Below are 17,703 nucleotides of genomic sequence, written 5' to 3' on the forward strand. Positions count from 1 at the left end.
TCCGCACCCGGGGATGGCCATTCTGCGGTCCGGCGGCGGTCTCTAGGGCTAACTGCTCCGCGGGGTTGTGCACAAGCCGCTTCTGCGGCGAGTGTGTGGGGTCCGCTGCTGCGCCGGGTCATCCACAGACATTTGTTTGAATGCAGGTCCCTGCCTTGTACCAGGCGGAGCATCCTGCCGACTACGCCACTGTGAACTGGGACCCGGACACAGGCAGACGGACAACATAGTTCACCCAACACACGTTTATTTTCACAATATTTACACTGCACGAACCCCAGTGCCTCTTGCACCGATTCCCCAAAGTCAAGGCCTCTCCGTCACTGTGCCTTTCTCTTGGCCGCCTCCCGTCCTCTCTCCAGCTCTGTCCTCTTCCACCCGACATCCACTGCTGTCTGGAGGGAGACGGCCCCTTAAATGGGAAGCCGGATGGGCTCCAGCTGCTTCCGGGCACTCTCCTTTGGGCACACCCCTGTGTGGCGGAAGTGCCGGCTGTGCACCCGGAAGCCGTCCGGGTGTCTCCTGTTCTCTTCCCCCCATTACTTCCTGGTGTGGCGGAAGTGCTGGGCTCCAGGGTTCCTCAGGCACCTGGGCGCCACCTGGCGGTGGCCACGGGCCCCTCCAGGGTTGGGCTTCCAAGCCCTGTACCCGAGGCCCCCAACATAACCAGGACGGACGCCCTCTCGCGGTATGGAGGAGGCACAAGCCCTCCTCTGGTCCTCCTGGCGCCCCGCCGGGACCACACGGGATATTCGGCACGGGCGCCGCCTGGCGGTGGCCACGGGTCCCTACAGGGCTGGGCTTCCAAGCCCTGTACCCGAGGCCCCCAACATAACCAGGACGGACGCCCCCTCGCGGTATGGAGGAGGCACAAGCCCAACCGGCCGGGGACCACAATACATATGAATTACTCGAATAGCACACTGAGGGCAGATTATAACAATAAACATGGCAAGTTTCAGTGAGGAAATATTTTAACTTTAATTGAATCATTACTTATGTTTATTTACAGGGAAGCCAGGCATTCAACACTAGAAGTCAAAAGTAGAAGAAAAGATACAACCTTCACAATTCAAATAAGTGCTCAAAACATAAATCTTTGCTTCAGTATAGCTGGGAGAAACATATACGTGTAATTTAATCCAATTAAGACAGTCCTTAAAAAGATGTGTCATAATCAAGCAGGTTTGGTTCACTTGCACTTTCACTTGTAGCTGACCCTGCACTTTTATCCTTAAACAGAATGTCATTTTCAGTGCGTCTTCATAACTCACCTTTTCATATCAAGCACTGTTGCTGTGTTACATTTGAGCTGGAAAGTTGGAATTTTCAGCTGGAATGCCCCCACAAGTCGGATTTCCTGGGTTGGTCTGTGAAATCCAAGTTTGTCTGACTTCAGATTATGACGTCAATCCTAAATGGCAACATGCTCTGCAAACTTTAGTGAAAGCTGTAGTATTATACCGTTTATTAGCCCTTTTGTCTTTTTGTGTTCTATTAAATCTGTTCTACACACAGTGCTGTCCAGACTCTATCTGTGGACATATTACTATGCTGTGTGGATGCACAAAATACTGCCTAATGCATTGGTCAATAGTTGTTTGTATTCAGAAAGAACAAACACAACAAAGGTTTTCCTGAAAGTGTTCATATTATTTTTCAGAATGTTTTACTGGAATGCAGTAAGCTCAGGTCTGACATCTGACTTCTGAGGGAAATGAAATATAACAAGTATTCTCATATTAGAAACCGGCGTTATTCCACCATTTTGAAAGCAGGCTTGTTGTCAGGCCTACGTGTGTCTCTGTCCAGAGATGAATATACGTCTGTATCTTGCCAATAGGTGGTTTGTTTATGTCCTTACTTGGCTAATGGTTATGACTGACATTAGGCATAAAGTGTACAATTGGTCTTAACTTTCTGTCAACCATAATTTACTTTAGGCTAATTACAAGGTACAAGTTAAATAACAAAGTCCCCAAAAGCCCCCATTTCACATTTTCTTAGAGGCATATACACACTGGTTAGTTTATCTGAGATTAAAAATAACAGGCAACACTTGTTCCTAACATTTTCTGTATGCTTGGATATTTCTCCCAGAGGTCTCTGAATTAGCATGTCTATTTGCATGCCAAAATTCAATGCTGTGTTAAAATACCTTTTTATTCCCTTCAGTTTGTTTAGCTGATAGTTCAAAAGAATAACAGATGTAGTGGATCCCTTTATCTCATACTTGGCCCATGTCATCTTCTGAAACTGTTACCTTTCTCACTAACCCCTCATATACTTGTCTTTATTCACATGACAGTATGATGTCATCCTTCAGCTAAATTACGGCCTATAAGCACTTCTTGCCCTCTACCTGTATTTAACTTTCTCCATACCTTTTTTTCTCTCCTGGTTAAAAACACACCATTAAATGCTATGCTAGCTATCCGTACATGCCCTATAGTACAGCTATAGCCTTGGTCACACAATATCTTCACTTAAAAGCCATTTCTTGTGTAAATTAAAACACAGAAATTAAATATTATGAGTCTTATTTAATAAACTAAAATACACAAATTTTTAAACCCTGTTATGCTTTACATGAAGTTTCATTCAAAATAGTTGTTTAGGGTAAAGACATGTAGTTACAATTTATTCTCCATTTGACTTTGCATCACAAACTGGTTTTATTTGCCTGCCTTTTGGATTATTTTTTCTGTCCCGAGCCTCACCTGTTTACTTAACTCTCTTTCTGAAATATTTAAAGAACTTCATCTCCCAGATCCTAACTAATTATCAATTTTTGGACTTAACCCCTGGATCATACAACATATCTATCTTTGTAATAAAACAAAGTCAACAAGTGGAGATAGTGAAATTGGTGACAGCCTTGTGGTATGCAGTCCAACACGATAGCCGCTAAACCCCAATGCCAGTGTAGAGCTGTCAATGTGTGCCCACCACAGTGCAGCTCACACATCCAAAACAATCGTTAAACTTAGCTAACAGCCCTCCTACTATATGTCAAGTGTGTGTAGAGATACATGCTAAAAGCGTGTCTGACAAAGAAGGAATCTACTCGTTTCACACTACTCGGAAACTAGTAAACATATATTAGGCTGCATAATATCAAGAGCTGCTTCTGTCTCTTTTGCTTCTTTCGCAAAAGTGTTTCAAATTGACATTCAATTTTAAGGATTACTAAGCACGTATCCCTGTCTGTTAAACAGTGTTTGTGGGTACAGGAAAATGACAAGAAGTTCACCTAAACAAATGTAAGCAGCTCTTCCTGTTCTAACTATGCTGTTCTAGTTATCGTCTCCTTGCGTCTCTTGTCTATTGATCTTATGATACTTGCTTTAAGCTAAGGAATTCAGTTACGCCACTTAGTTAGCAGTTTCTTTATAGTTAAAAATTACATTGTCCCACCTGCCATCAATGACGCACATCAACTGTTTACTCTGCCCTCTTACTTCATTTGGGAATACAGCAGCTTGATTGATATTTATAATGCAAGATGGATGGCCTTCCTCTCACATAAAACACTAGGGGAGTGACACTTCTTTCCATTTTGATTTATCTTTATAATGTTTGCTGTTATTTTGTGTTACTGTGAATTGTACTCTTGTGTGTTTTGTGAAACTTCCTATGACGGTGCTTAGTGTGCAAAGTTATACATAACATAAATCTTGTATGGCTCAGTGACATTCTTAGTGCACCGTTGTAATATACTGAAACATGTCAATGGCCAAATATTTTAATTTTAAACAGTCAAAAAGCGGAAGTTAAAATCTGAACATGAAGCACACATTTACGAGTGTTTATTTAATAGGAGGAATATTCCCTATGTTATTTTCTACTGCTTAAAGTTAAATCAGAATTTTGATGTCATTGTGGAGTAAGGCTTAAGACACTTTTTGCCTTTCAGAGCTGAAATTGATATCCTTACCAAAGAGCAGTCAGTGTGAGCTGAGCCCTCCTTGACTTACCAGATAAGAGCACTTTAGCCTTGCGTGCAAATACAGATAATGCAATTAGAAGTTTAAAGCTGTGAACACTGTTTATGGTAAGTGTCACTAAACTGACTTTCCTGTAAGCTACAGAGTTAGAATAAAAAAAAGTGATGAGGGACTGCTGGGGTCATGGTCATTGACCTGATAAATCTGATACATAAAAAAGATTGAAATCAACAGCTCATACAAACTTCAGTCTATCTAATTGTATATTGCCTTTGATATCTATCTATCTATCTATCTATCTATCTATCTATCTATCTATCTATCTATCTATCTATCTATCTATCTATCTATCTATCTATCTATCTACTCCATGTGAATCACAGTTCATCCAGTCATGTTTGTCTTTAAATTTCTTGAAATACTATTTTGTTAAATCTCTCCCTCAAAGACAATTAATTTAATTCACTAGAGGTAGAAATGACCTCAATGTCAATGACTTAAAAGCTCAAAAATATTCAAATGAATTATTACTTTTTGACATACAGTAATCACTTGATTTTAAACAGATCGCTGACTGTTGACATGCAACGTGCATTTCTATATCCTAAAGGATGCAGAAGTAAATAGAGCAGATTAGGATGACTCCAGGCACCAAGAAGGCTTAACTCATAATGTCCTCTTAAAAAGTCTTAGAAGGTCATATTCGTTTAAGACAAAGGGCAATTTTAGTAATTGTTTATTGAAAACTTTGTTATAAATAAAAAAGTGTGTATTTTGCATGTGGACTCATTGTTTCCTATGAATTAGGGAGAATCACCTCTTGACTGACTCTAATGCCTTTGTTTAGACTATGAAACCTGATTGGATTTAGAAACGCTATGATACACCACAGATTAAAGATGACAGGCTTAGAGTCGTACAGTATATATGAGGTTAGGTTTCATAAACAGTCCTTATTATGATGAACATTCTGATTTAATAGGTAAATAGTTTATTGCATGTGGCCTCCTCAGCTTTTTAGCATTTACTGTTTGAATTTAAAAACTAAGATACACATCATCATCAAAAAATGAAATGTGTTAATTGTTGAAGACAGTAATATTCAAAGCTGTATTTACTGCAAACTAATAGAAAAAACTCTATTTAAGCAACTTTGACAGTAACTTTGGCCATTACTATTATATAGATAGATAGATAGATAGATAGATAGATAGATAGATAGATAGATAGATAGATAGATAGATAGATAGATATTAGCCACTTTGTATAATTTATTCTTTTTGGGTCATTACAAAGAAGTCATTAATGACAAGACACAATAAGTTCCAGGAGCCTCATTTTTCTACCCCTCTATGATATTAATTTCAAGAAAGATAATTTTCTCTTTTTTTCTTTTTAGAATAATACAGCATGTCTAACATGGACACATTTAAATACCAAAGGTGTTTCCTGAAACCTCTTTCTGAACCAAAATGGTGATAGTGAAATATCATTATTAACCAGACATGTTTCTGCTTTTATGAATTTTGGGGGTCATAGTGCCACACCACATTGAAGCACTTTATTCACATCATAAATTCTTAGGAAAAAACATTAATTATTAATTAGTTTATTGAGGTTAAATGTGGATTATTTTACAAATTATACAAGTATTTCTGAATTTTATAAAAATGACTGCAATATGAAAAATATTGCTCTGAACCATACACGAAAGACATAATAATAAAAGCTATTTTCAGTTCTCATTAATCAAGGCTCTTTTCTAGCTAATATTGTCAAAATTGTGTATTTTATTGTAATGTGAAATATGTTTGGTTTACAAAAGAAAAATTAATTCTGCAATACAGCACAGTATCAGGCTTTGTTAGTTTGTGTCCTCCAAAGCCTTGTGTTGCTACCAAGCAAAGTATAACCTGCCTCAAATGTCTAAAAATAAAATAGACCAACACATGCCATAATTTTATAAATATTTCTGAACAACAGCCCTCCTGCTATTAGGGACCTCAAGCCGCTAACACATGCTCCTATACATTAATCCCACTCTGTCAGAGATAATTCCAATAAAATTAAATATGAAATAAAAAAATGCATTATGTAGTAATTGAATGTGTACCTTCATGAAAGTGGAGATCTGGTGTTTTTTGTAGCTGGGAAACTAGCCAAGGCAAACACAAAGAATTAATTGTCTATAGTAACTCCCTTTATTCAACCGTGCCAGAATGTGAACTGAGGTAAAGCACCATAGCCATGCAGAATTGCAGTATTAATTTCACTAGTGCCGTTTTTAAACAGATAAATTTATCCTCAACAGTATTAGTGCACAGGGTAGTTGTGCCTGGAAAGCATATGTGTTTATGAATGCTATCTAAAATATATATATATTTTTAGATAGCATACATAAACAAAACTATATATATATATATATACACATACATATACACACAGGCCCATAAATATTTTGGACAGAGACAACTTTTTCTAATTTTGGTTCTGTACATTCCCACAATGAATTTTAAATGAAACAACTCAGATGCAGTTGAAGTGCAGACTTTCAGCTTTAATTCAGTGGGTCGAACAAAAAGATTGCATAAAAATGTGAGGCAACTAAAGCATTTTGTTTAACACAATCCCTTTATTTCAGTGGCTCAAAAGTAATTGGACAATCGCATTGTGGTTTATTAGCCATTCCTGTGCAACTTTGGCTTCAGGTTAAGGTTTGTTGTCATGCTGGAAAAGAAGATCATCTCCCAACGTGCAGGTTTCTTGTGGACTGCATTGGAATTTGGACGAGGACTTCCATCTACCTTCACAAGCCTTTCAGGCCCTGCTGCAGTTAAACATCCCAACAGTATGATGCTGCCACCACCATGCTTGACAGTGGGGATATTGTGTTTTTAGTCTCAGTAGACCATGTGACCTTCTTCCAGCTGACTCAGAAGTCCCTCAATATGAGTTTTCTTAACTGTGACTTCCTCTTTGCCAGTGTCCCACAAAGCTAAGTGGTGACTGGTGAAGTACCCAGTCACTGTCAACTGTTATCTGCACAGTCCAGCTCACCTGCTGTGGCTGCGAAGTCCTTCAGAGTCCTCACAGGTCTCTTTGTTATCCCTTCTCACCCCATTCTTACATGGCTTATTGAGAGCCTGCACCAATCACATTTACACTTCTGCTACACTCCATTTTTAATGACTAATTTACAGTAAGTGGACTGAGGGCCATTTTACCAGCATCATAGGCCCCCGGGCAGAGTAGTACAGTGAGGCTCCTGCTTTGCAAGCAAAACAGAAATGTACATAGGCATCAGAAACATCATAGGTCCCTATATTCCTGGGGTCCTGGGTCAGTGCCCATTGTGCCCATACATTAAGACGGCACTGAGTGGACTCCAAGGGATATTCAGTGACTTGGATATTTTCTTGTCTCCATCCTGTGACTTGTGCTTTTCAATCACGTTTTCATGGAGTTTCTCAGAGTGTTCTTTTGTCTTCAATGTGTAAGTTAGGCCACCATAGTGGCTCACCATAAATTGAATTTTCCAGAAGATCAAGTGAAACCCCGGACAGGTGATCTCAATTAAACTAATTATGTGACTTTTAAAACTAATTGGCTGCACCAGGGATGGCTGAAGTGTGTCATATTAAATTGATCAAATACTTGATTTTCTGTTTATATTTGTAACTAATTTAGATCATTATGCAGAGGTCTGTCTTTAATTTGACATTAAAGAGGCTGTGTTTGTTGATTAGTATCAAAAAAGGCAAAATAAATGCATTGTAATTAAATCAATCAATCAATCAACATTTATTTATATAGCACATATTCATACAAAAAAAAATGTAGCTCAAAGTGCTTTACAAAATGAATAGAAAAATAGAAAACACAATAAAAAATAAACATAATAAAAAATCTCTAACCTGCCCTTCTTAAGTAAAATTCTAGAGAAGGCAGTCATTTTGCAGTTAAATGACCACCTCAATAAACATGCTATTCTTCATAAATTTCAGTCGGGCTTCAGAACAAATCACAGCACAGAAACTGCACTTGTTAAAGTAGTAAATGACTTGCGGGTAAATGCAGACAGAGGCCATTTATCTGTTCTCATCCTCTTAGATCTGAGTGCTGCATTTGACACCATTGATCATAATATTCTTAGAAATCGCCTTAGTCAATGGGTGGGCCTCTCTGGCAGTGTCTTAAATTGGTTTGAATCCTACCTGGCAGGTAGAAAATTCTTTGTGAGTTGTGGGAATTACAACTCGAAGACACATGATATCCAATATGGTGTTCCACAAGGCTCTATCCTGGGTCCGCTGCTCTTCTCAATCTACATGCTTCCATTAGGTCAGATTATCTCAGGTTACAACGTGAGCTACCAAATGCTATGCTGATGACACACAGCTGTACTTATCAATAGCACCTGATGACTCCGACTCTCTCGATTCACTAACACAATGTCTTACTGGTATTTCTGAATGGATGAATAGCAATTTTCTCAAACTAAATAAAGAGAAAACTGAAATCTTAGTAATTGGCAATAATGGATTCAATGAGGTTATCAGAAATAAACTTGATGCATTAGGATTAAAAGTTAAGACGTAAGTAAAAAACTTAGGGGTAACTGTTGACTGTAATCTGAATTTTAAATCGCATATTAATCAGATCATTAGGACAGCATTTTTTCACTTAAGAAACATAAGTAAAGTTAGACCGCTTATATCACTGAAAGATGCTGAGAAATTAATTCACGCTTTTGTTTTCAGTCGACTAGATTACTGTAACGCACTCCTCTCAGGACTACCCAAAAAAGACATAAATCACTTGCAACAAGTGCAGAATGCAGCTGCTAGAATCCTAACTAGGAAAAGAAAATCCGAACACATTTCTCCAGTTTTGATGTCACTACACTGGTTGCCTGTGTCATTCAGGATTGACTTTAAAATTCTGCTTATGGTTTATAAAGCCTTAAATAATCTCGCTCCATCTTATATATCGGAATGCCTGACACCTTATATTCCAAATCGTAACCTTAGATCCTCAAACGAGTGTCTCCTTAGAATTCCAAAAGCTAAACTTAAAAGAAGTGGTGAGGCGGCCTTCTGCTGCTATGCACCTCAAATCTGGAATAGCCTGCCAATAGGAATTCGCCAGGCTAATACAGTAGAGCACTTTAAAACACTGCTGAAAACACATTACTTTAACATGGCCTTTTTATAACTTCACTTTAACTTAATCCTGATACTCTGTATGTTCAATTCATCATAATAACTATTCATGGTGGCTCCAAAATCCATACTGACCCCTACTCTCTCTTCTGTTTCTTTTTCCGGTTTCTTCGTTTTGGCGGCCTGTGCCACCACCACCTACTCAAAGCATCATGATGCACCAACATTGATGGACTGAAAGCCAGAAGTCTACGTGACCATCATCATCAGGTCCTTCCATGAAAACCCTAAATACAAAGAGGACTGTTTGACTTATGTTAGGTAGATTGCCCAGAGGGGACATGGCGGTCTCGTGGTCCCTACAGATTTTATTTTTTTTCTCCAGCCTTTGGAGGTTTTTTTTTTGTTTTTTCTGTCCATCCTGGCCATCGGACCTTACTTATTCTATGTTAATTAATGTTGACTTATCTTTATTTTTTATTGTGTCTTCTATTTTTCTATTCTTCATTTTGTAAAGCACTTTGAGCTACATTTTTTTTATGAAAACGTGCTATATAAATAAATGTTGATTGATTGATTGAAAAATAAAATGTAAAAACTCATATATATGGCACAGGACTCCCAATGTCCTGAACACACATCTTTACTTTGTTTTTCTTCTTTACAGCACACACACAGTGCCCAAATCCCCAACAATGCTCACTGTCCTTTTCTTTTCTTCTCCTTCTCTTTCTCTTCTGCCGCCTCCATTCCTCTCCCACAAGCTCTGTCTTCTACCTCCAGCTCTCTGAATGGAGTGAGGCGGCCCCTTTAATACTTCTCCTTCTCCTGCTCCTGGTGCTCCCTGATGACCTTCCTGCAGTACTTCCTGGTGTGGCAGAGATGCTGCAGTCAGTCCAAGGCTTTATAATCATTCAGATGGCCCCTGGCAGTGGCTTTGGGCCCCAACAGGGTTGAGCTTCTAAGCTCCGATCCCGTGGCTCCAATGCAAACCAGGGCGGCTGCCCTCTCGTGTCCTGGGGGAGATATTGACTCCCTTCTGGTCCTTCCGTTCTCCAAGCGTCCCAGCCAGGCAAGTGTCCCACAATATGGCTGTACCTTTGCATTATGTTCAGAATGCGTTCATATATATTCAATTTATTAAGTAAAGTTATACATACATGCATATCATATTCAGTCAGTTCTGGAGGGTCTTCTTGCAGGCCCTCATTCTATTGCACTTGTGGGCTACGGAAGGCATTCAGAGGGCCAGGCATTACCTATGACGTTGCCCACCCTCCTGTGTTTATAGTAGGGTTCTAGACTGTTTTTTACCAGATGCAAAACTGCTATGTAGATGCCTTTATCAATAATGCAGGACTCCTGCCACTTTCTTGTAGTACTTTTCTAACTATGATGTGTGCTGACAAATCTCCTGCTGGTGCTTTCTCTGTAAGCTAAAAGAGGTGGCCTTTTTACCCACATTGGCATTTTAAGGGATTCACTTTTCACTTCTCATGGCTCCTCATACATATTTTGCTTATTGTGTTCTAATCTATATTTGTGTCCCCTTTATCCTTGGCAACCCTTTGCCAGCTGGACAGTCTGTCACAGAGTACAGTATATATTATTTATTGACAATAATTGCTTCAGTAATTATGTTGCCAACTGGCAATCATTAGTGATAATACAATGCATCCAAGAAACTGGACACAGCTGGGCAGTTACAATTCAGCAGATCTGAAAGAGATGAAAATAAAAGACAAGCAGTGATGCCAGTTTACTAGAGGGCTCAGCTTGAATTATCAACCTACCTACCATGAAAAGCAAAAGCAGTCTTAGTTTCATTGTGAACTTCAGAACTGTGCTTACCTTGTAGAATGAAAGCATAAAATCTGCAGATAATGCAATGGAGAGGGTATGAATGGGTTTATTAACTGGTGAGATCAAAGAGAAAAGCAAGATATGTGCTCAGGTTGTGTCCTGTGGCTCTGTAGAATCCCACAGTGTTATGAACTGACAGCCATGGTTACTGTATACTATGTAACATTGTGGCTGAGCTCCATAATTTAGAAGCGAATTGTGGCTTCAGGAGAGTTGCCGTGGTCTGTTCGTGTTCAGGCCTCTGGTGGCTTAATATCTATTTGCTAGTCTCTGAGTCCGGTCACTATTCAAGGAGTGGATGTAGTGGTGGTCCACTCCTACAAGTAATTGATGGTCCATATCAATGACAGTTTGGACTGGTCTTGTATCATAGAGGAAAAATAGAAAAAAGGACAGAGCAGGCTCTTTTTCCTTAGGAGACTGTGTTCCTTTAATGTGGGTTGTGACATCCGTCTATTACTCTGTGACATCCAGTGTGATTTAGTATACTGTGGTGTGCTTGGCATAACATCACGTAAAGAGAGGCCCACCAAATCAACATGCTATTTAAAAGGGCAGGCTGAATTATGGGACACAATCAGGACCCCTGGAGCTCATAGTGAAGGAGAGAATTAAAGCAAAACCGAGTGCTATTATGAACAATGCTGCACATCCTCTGCCTGACACACCAACACTGAGGACTTTCAGTCAATGAATCATTCAACATAAGTGGGTCAAGGAACACTACAGGAGCTCATTTATACCAACAACAATATGCCTGTTTAATGCCTCTCTGGGACTGTGACAGCCAAGTTAGAACTTTTCTGTTATTTCTTTTTCATTTTCTTGCTTTTATATTCATTCTGGTGTGTGTTCAGACCAAAGTGTGTGTTCTTCACTCGCCAACCCACATGGCATGCACTACGCGCCAGCCACTTCGCATCTCTGCCACTTTCACCAAACAACAAATCTTTTAATTCTCACGGATACGCTTCTTCATTGGGAAGAAACATTACATTTCCCTGATGGCAACACGAATTAAAAGATTTACAAGTCTGCAACTTAAAATTGAAATCCGAACAATATATTCAATCTCTTTTTGCTGTTCCGTTATTTCACCGAGTAATAATTTCCATTTGTATGCGCTAATGTAATGTTTACTATCAAATTTTAGTACTTTCATTATCTCTAACCTGCTCTGCATGTGTATTGTGCCAATGATTTTGAACCTCTTTATGATGTTCTACTTTGTCATCTACTCTTTGTCTTTTATTTCCAGCCCTGGACATGGTTAAATCTCTTGGCACAAAGTCTCGTCTTGCGGGATGTGAAAGTATCTCTCTGAAAAAGTCACGTCTCATCCCAGGCTAAAAAATCTTGTCTATTCCCAGGATTTTTTTATTATAATAGAGAGATTTAATTACCTATGTGTTATTTATTTATTCAAAGATGTTATATTTAAAATCCTTATTTGCTGCTTGGGACAAATAAAGTTCTTTCTGAAATGATAAGTAGAGTTATTTAGTATAAAAGCATTCACAGCGATCACAAGTACTGTATAGTGTGAAATGGGGTCACAAATCCTTGAAGGACCCTCTTGTGTTTCTGTAATCGTTGAAAAGATTGATTTAACATTACGCCTTTCACTGCCACCATGTTCATAATGCACCGCGTGTCTGTAAGAGTCAATGTCAGGTTACATTGTATAAGGAAAACTGAGCAGAGTGGCGTTGAGCCATTTCAGCCATTTCAACCATATCCGCTTATTTAATAAAGCATATATACATTTAGGGCATGTTGGAGTCAAAAGGCATCTTGTGAAACTTGACAGAAAGTATCTGCTTTTTGTCATCAATTGATTCAATATATCAACTTGAGGGTTCACAATCATAAAATGCGTAACAGATGCATGAAAGCAGAAATTAAGTTTACAGAGATGGTGGCAATTGAAACAGAAACTTGTCTGGAAAACAGAGCACCATCTCAATCACAGAAGTAAATGGACAGCTATGCATCTATTCTATAGTGCCTTTCACTCTATCTATCTATCTATCTATCTATCTATCTATCTATCTATCTATCTATCTATCTATCTATCTATCTATCTATCTATCTATCTATCTAATTAGGCCACTTAAAATTCTCCAGAAAGCTATAGATGACGGGTGTCGAACTCCAGTCCTGGAGGGCCGCAGTAGCTGGAGGTTTTCATTCTAACCATCTTCTTCATTAGTGACCCATTTCAGCTGCTAATAGACTTCTTTTTGCCTTAATTTGAATCAACTTGACTCAGGCCTCTTAGTTGTCTCTTTTTCCTTAATTAGCAGCCAAATAAAAATTGGACTTGTACTCCACACATCAAGGTGCTATATAATTTAACACTCTGTTAGCCTTCTTAATGGCTTCTAAACACTGTCAGGAAGTTGATCGCTTAGAGTCCACTTCTTCTTCTTCTTCTTTCAGCTGCTCCCATTAGCGGTTGCCACAGTGGATCATCTTCTTCCATGTCTTTCTGTCCTCTGCATCTTGTTCTGTTACACCCATCACCTGCATGTCCTCTCTCACTACATCCATAAACCTTCTCTTAGTCCTTCCTCTTCTCCTCTTACCTGACAGCTCTATCCTTAGCATCCTTTTCCCAATATACCCAGCATCTCTCCTCTGCACATGTCCAAACCAACGCAATCTTGCCTCTCTGACTTTGTTTCTCAACCATCCAACTTGAGCTGACCCTCTAATGTACTCATTTCTAATCCTATCCATCCTTTCTGGTCAGTGCCGCCGTCTCCAACCCATATAACATAGCTGGTCTCACTACCATCCTGTAGACCTTCCCTTTCACTCTTGCTGATACCCGTCTGTCACAAATTACTCCTGACACTCATCCCCACCCATTCCACCCTGCCAGGACTCTCTTCTTCACCTCTCTTCCACAATCCCCATTACTCTGTACTATTGATCCCAAGTATTTAAACTCATCCACTTTCGCCAACTCTACTCTCTGCATCCTCACCATTCCACTGACCTCCCACTCATTTACACACATGTATTCTGTCTTGTTCCTACTGACCTTCATTCCTCTCCTCTCCAGAGTATATCTCCACCTCTCCAGGGTCTCCTCAACCTGCTCCCTACTATTGCTACAGATCACAATGTCATCAGCAAACATCATAGTCCACGGGGACTCCTGTCTAATCTCGTCTGTCAACCTGTCCATCACCATTTCAAATAAGAAAGGGCTCAGAGCCGATCCCTGATGTAATCCCACCTCCAACTTGAATGCATCTGTCACTCCTACTGCAGACCTCACCACTGTCACACTTTCCTTGTAAATATCCTGTACAACTCTTACGTACTTCTCTGCCACTCCCGACTTCCTCATACAATACCACAGCTCCTCTCGAGGTACCCTGTCATATGCTTTCTCCAGCTCCACAAAGACGCACTGCAGCTCCTTCTGGCCTCCTCTATACTTCTCCATCAACATCCTCAGAGCAAACATTGCATCTGTGGTGCTCTTTCTTGGCATGAAACCATACTGCTGCTCACTAATCATCACCTCACTTCTTAACCTAGCTTCACTACTCTTTCCCATAACTTCATGCTGTGGCTCATCAATTTTATTCCCCTGTAGTTACTGCAGTCCTGCACATCCCCCTTATTCTTAAATATCAGCACCAGTACACTTCTTCTCCACTCCTCAGGCATCCTCTCACTTTCCAAGATTCCATTAAACAATCTGGTTAAAAACTCCACTGCCATCTCTCCTAAACACCTCCATGCTTCCATAGGTATGTCATCTGGACCAACGGCCTTTCCATTTTTCATCCTCTTCATAGCGGTCCTTACTTCCTCCTTGCTAATCCGTTGCACTTCCTGATTCACTATCTCCACATCATCCAACCTCTTCTCTCTCGTTCTCTTCATTCATCAGCCTCTCAAAGTACTCTTTCCATCTGCTCAACACACTCTCCTCGCTTGTGAGTACGTTTCCATCTTTATCCTTTATCATCCTAACCTGCTGCACATCTTTCCCAGCTTGGTCCCTGTGTCTAGCCAATCGGTACAGATCGTTTTCTCCCTACTTAGTGTCCAACCTCTTATACAACTCATCATACACCTTTTCTTTAGCCTTCACCACCTCTCTCTTCACCTTGTGTCACCTTGTTATCTCCTTGTACTCTTGTCTACTTTCTGCATCTCTCTGACTATCTCACTTCTTCTTTGCCATCCTCTTCCTCTGTATACTCTCCTGTACTTCCTCATTCCACCACCAGGTTTCCTTTTCCTCCTTCCTCTGTCCAGATGTCACACCAAGCACCCTTCTTGCTGTCACCCTTACTACATCTGCTATAGTTTTCCAGCTGTCTGGTAACTCTTCACTGCCACCCAGTGCCTGTCTCACCTCCTCCCTAAACTCAACCTTGCAGTCTTCATTTTTCAACTTCCATCATTTGATCCTTGGCTCTGCCCTCACTCTCTTCCTCTCCTTGATCTCCAACATCATTCTACTGACCACCATCCTATGCTGCTTAACTACACTTTTCCCTGCGACCACTTTGCAGGCTTCAATCTCCTTCAGATCAATTCTCCTGCATAGGATGTAATCAACCTGTGTGCATCTTCCTCCACTCTTGTACGTAACCCTATGTTCCTCCCTCTTCTTAAAATATATATTCATCACAGCCATGTCCATCCTTTTGGTAAAACCCACTATAATCTAACCTTCTTCATTCTTCTCCTTGACACCATACCTACCCATCACGTCCTCGTATCCTCTGTTCCCTTCACCAACATGCCCATTGAAATCCTCTCCAATCACCACTTTCTGTCCCTTGGGTTCACTGTTCATCACTTCATTCAACTCACTCCAAAAATCTTCTTTCTCGCCCATTGCACACCCAACTTGCGGGGCACATGCACTAACAACATTCATCATCACACCTTCAATTTCCAGTTTCATAATCTTTACTCTGCCTGACACTCTTTTCACCTCCAAAACACTCTTGACATACTGTTCCTTCAGAATAACTCCTACTCCATTTCTCCTCCCATCCACACCATGATAGAACAATTTGAATCCACCTCCAATCCACCTGGCCTTACTCCCCTTCCATTTAGTCTTTTGCACACACAATATATCAACCTTTCTTCTCTCCATCATATCTGCTAACTCTCTCCCCTTACCAGTCATACTGCCAACATTCAAAGTTCCTACCCTCAGTTCCGCTCTCTTTACTTTCCTCCTCTCCTCCTGCCTCCGGACACGTCTCCCCGATCTTCTTCTTCTCCTTCTTCTTCTTCGGCCAATTTCTACCAGCACCCTGTTGGCTACCAGTACTGGTGGCGATCGCTCTTAACCCGGGGCTCGACTGATCCGGTATGAAAATTTGTATTGTTGTCCATATATTGATTTGGCAAAATTTTACACCGTATGCCCTTCCTGACATAATCCTCCCCATTTATCCGGGCTTGGGACCGGCATGAAGAAACTAGAGTCCACTATGAGTCCTAAATCCTTCTCAGCCACCCCATTTAATCGCACACACTCCACATTTTTTAAGACTTACCAACAGTTATGATGCATTTACTTTAATTGAGTATTCACACTTAAAAAATATTTTTTTTTTATCATGTACCATATTGGTGTGAGGCTAAATGATAAAACACAGAACAGAACACCACTGAACCTTTGGCAGTTAATAAATGCGGACACACTGTGCATACATCTTTGATGGTACTTTCTTTGATGAGAAATGGAAGTTAAAATTTGATTGCAGTCTGTACAGATGACAATAAACTTCCACTTGCAGAGTGTTAATTTGTAAATCCTGCTTTAACATATTTTTTAAACGTTTACCTTAATGTATTGTCCTGATAGCTTTATGTTGACGTATCAGTAAACACACATACTGTACACAAATAAGCCACCCTATGGCCAGACATATGTGGACACCCCTCCAAATGATTGAGTTCTGTTTCTGTAGGCCCATCTCCATTGTTAAGAGGTGCATTAAATTGAGCACAAAGCCATGCAAACTCCATTGACAAACAGTGGAAGTAGAGAGCTCAGTGACTTGAAACATGGCACTGCCACAGGATGCCACCTTTGCCACAAATCAGTACTTGAAATTTCTGCTCTGCTAGATCTGCCCCAGTCAGCTATAAATGCTGTTTTTAGCAATTTGAAACATCTAAGCACAGCAACAGCTCTGTCATGAAGTGGTAGACCACGCAAACTCACAGAGCGGGGCTGAGTGTTAAAAATCACCTATCCTCACAACAGAGCTCCAAACTGCCTCTGGAAGCAACATCAGCACAAGTGCTGTGCATCGGGACCTTCATTATGTAGGTTTTCGTGGCCAAGCAGCTGCACACAAACCTGAGATCACTAACAGCAAAGCCAAGCGTCGGCTGCAGTGGTGCACAGCACGCCACGATTGGATTCTGGAGCGATGGGAACGTGTTCTTTGGAGTGATGAATCATGCTTCACTATCTAGCAGTCTGATGGGTGAATGCGGGTTTGGTGGATGTCAAGAGAACACTACCTTCTGAGCTGTATAGTGCTTATTGTAAAGTTTGGTACGGGGGCTGTTTTTCATGGTTTGGGGTAGGCCTCTCACTCCAGTGATGGGTGCTGTTAATGCTACAGCATCCAAAGATCTTTGAGACAGTTGTGCACTTCCAACCTTCTGACAGGCCCTTCTTCTGTACCAGCATGTATGTGCCCCCGTGTAAAAAGCCAGCTCCA

This window comes from Polypterus senegalus, chromosome 16, assembly GCF_016835505.1.
Source record: "Polypterus senegalus isolate Bchr_013 chromosome 16, ASM1683550v1, whole genome shotgun sequence".
NCBI classification, from domain to species: domain Eukaryota; kingdom Metazoa; phylum Chordata; class Cladistia; order Polypteriformes; family Polypteridae; genus Polypterus; species Polypterus senegalus.